The following is a 2,739-nucleotide window of genomic DNA, read 5'->3' as shown; positions in this document are numbered from 1 at the left end:
TTCGGGATTCTAGTGAAACCATCTTCTCACATAGAAATATAAAAGCGTTGAGAAAGCAAATGCCTCACATGCTTTGCATCTTAACCTTTTACAGAAAATGAAATATTTATATATAATAGTAATAGATAGTAGACATAATTTTCTACAAATTAGCAATGATTATTTATAAAAATTTAAGCAGGTCTTATTTTTTAGCATTTCTTTGTTTGTTTAGTAAAATTTAATGTTTTAATCTTTTTTAAAAAACAAAAGGTACTACTTTTATTGTAAACGTTTTTGAAAACATGAGTGTAAAGGAGAAAAAGGTACATCACACAATGTAACTCTAATACATGACTTCAGTTAATATACTAGATTGTACGCTTCTAGATTATTGTGTTTGAATGTTTGTAGGTAAAAGAGAGAGAGAGAGGGAGGGGATTTTTCACTTTATCAATTTATAACTAGGAATATGCAATATTAGTGTTGGTTGTAATTGATTATTTGTGTATTTGTCTATTTTGAGTACACATTAGGAAGTGAAGCTGCTCTACGGTATCAGGACAAATGAGTTTTTACACCTTGCATCTTTTGATCTGTGACTAAAATTGTAGAATTGAAATTGTCTGTGTGTGTATGTGTCTGTAATTCAGATGGCTTCTAATTATGCGATTGTAGAATGTTGTCCCGTGGTCAAAGGCTATTCATAAATACAATCATAAAGAAATTATTGTTCTGGTTGGCTTATAAAGAATTTTAATAAACCCAAATGAGATTATTTATGAAAACTTCTAGACAGAAGTTAGTTTTGTGGTCGTATTAATTGTTTAGTACTCTAAGACTAAATCTGAAAAGCAGCCTAAAGAGCTGTGTAAGATTAGTCAATGTTCTTGCGGCACTTATGCAAATTATCAGTCCAAATCACATGAAACTAGCCTGATGTGCGATGATACTGCCATCTCAAACGTCCATGGGGTTGTGGGTTTTACAATAGCTTGGATTCTGGAGGTACATAGAAAGAGAGTGGACCACTCTACAGTTATTTCACTCACCCCTACCTTAGGAGCCATTCATGACCAGGAATGTATTTAGCATTTGGTGACCCTGTGGTTGGTGTCCATCCTCCTCCCCTTCAGTCCTTCAGTCCTGGTGTCTGCACCATCTTTCTATCCACTCTCAGTTCATTCTCTCAGAGGATCTGTTTGGAAATGCTGGTCTACGTCATATTTTGTTCTCTCTTTGTGGGAGAAGGTCTTCTTGGGCATGCCTATTTGGCCATCTTTGCAAGTGTTCTAATATTCAGTTTTGAATCTGATTTGTGATACATCTGTCATATTGTCTAGTGGTTTCTGAAAATGAAAAATAGGACCAGAGGAAAGGTCAGAGATGGAGACGTACAAATTTGTTTATTTACATAAGAAGGAGAGATCAATGCAAGAGATTAGAGAGAATGCCAATGAAAGTAGTTTAGTGTATGGAATAGACAGAGACACCAACATGAGTGAGAAGAAAATAAACAACAAAACCAACCAAAAAGGACCATAACAAATTGTAAATAAGGAGAAGTAAAGAAGCATGTGTTGCACCAAAGTGTAATTGGATTTAGATGTGATATTTTGTTTAGTTTTATTTAAATGTGATGGACAATAAATTAATTTTTAAATAATCTGTAGCCTGTGGAAATCAAGGGTTCACTTGATATCCAGAGTATTTCTATTAATTTGTCAGAAAAACTTAGAAAACATGCTGTTTACTCAAAGGAATATACTCAATAATGGAATTGCTGGGTCAAATGGTAATTTTGTTTTAAATTCTCTGAGGAATCATCACACTGCCTTCCACAATAGCTGAAATAATTTACATTCCCACCAGCAGTGTATAAACATTTTCTTTTCTCTGCAACTTGACCAGCGTCTGTTATTTTTTGAATTTTAATAACAGCCATTCTGACTGATGTGAGATGGTATCTCATTGTGGTTTTGATTTGCATTTCTCTAATGATTTGTGCTGTTGACCTTTTTTTTTTTTTTGTATGCTTATTGACTGCATGCATGTCTTCTTTTTATGTGTCTATTCATCTTCTTTGCCCACTTTTCAATGGGATTGTTTGGGTTCTGCTTTTAAATTTATTTAAGTCCCTTATATATTCCAGATATTCTATCTTTGTCAGATACATAGTATACCAAAAATTTCCCTCATTCTGTAGTTCGTCTGCTTACTTTGTTGGTAGTTACTTTTACTTTGTTGGTAGTTACTTTTGCTGCCCAGATGTTTTTAGTTTAATTAGGTCCCATTTATCAACTTTTTTGTGTGTTGCAATTGTGTTGGGCATTTTCATCATGATATCTTTGTCAGATCCTATGTCTAGAATGGCATTTCTTAGGTTATCTTCCTGGGTTTTTATGGTTTTTATCTTTTTAGGTTTTACCTTTAAGTCGTTAATCCATCCTATTTGATTTCTGTATATGGTATAAGGAAGGGGTCTGGTTTCAATCTTCTGCATATAGCTATCCAGTTATCCTATTTTTAAAATAGAGAGTCTTTCCCCATTGCTTGTTTTTGTCAACTTTGTCAAAGATCAGATGGTTTTATGTGTGTGGCATTATTTCTGGGATCTCCATTCTGGTCCATTGGTTGATGCACCCATTTTTGGACCAACACCATGTTGTTTTGGTTACTGTGGCCTTGTTGTACAGTTTGAAGTAGGGTAACATGCTGTCAGCTTTCAATAGTATTGAATCTGTAAATTGCTTTGGGCAG

The sequence above is a fragment of the Mandrillus leucophaeus genome, unplaced genomic scaffold (assembly GCF_000951045.1).
Source record: "Mandrillus leucophaeus isolate KB7577 unplaced genomic scaffold, Mleu.le_1.0 Scaffold179, whole genome shotgun sequence".
In the NCBI taxonomy this organism is placed as follows: domain Eukaryota; kingdom Metazoa; phylum Chordata; class Mammalia; order Primates; family Cercopithecidae; genus Mandrillus; species Mandrillus leucophaeus.
The sequence above is the reverse complement of the archived record's forward strand: the minus strand, read 5'-3'. Positions refer to the sequence as shown.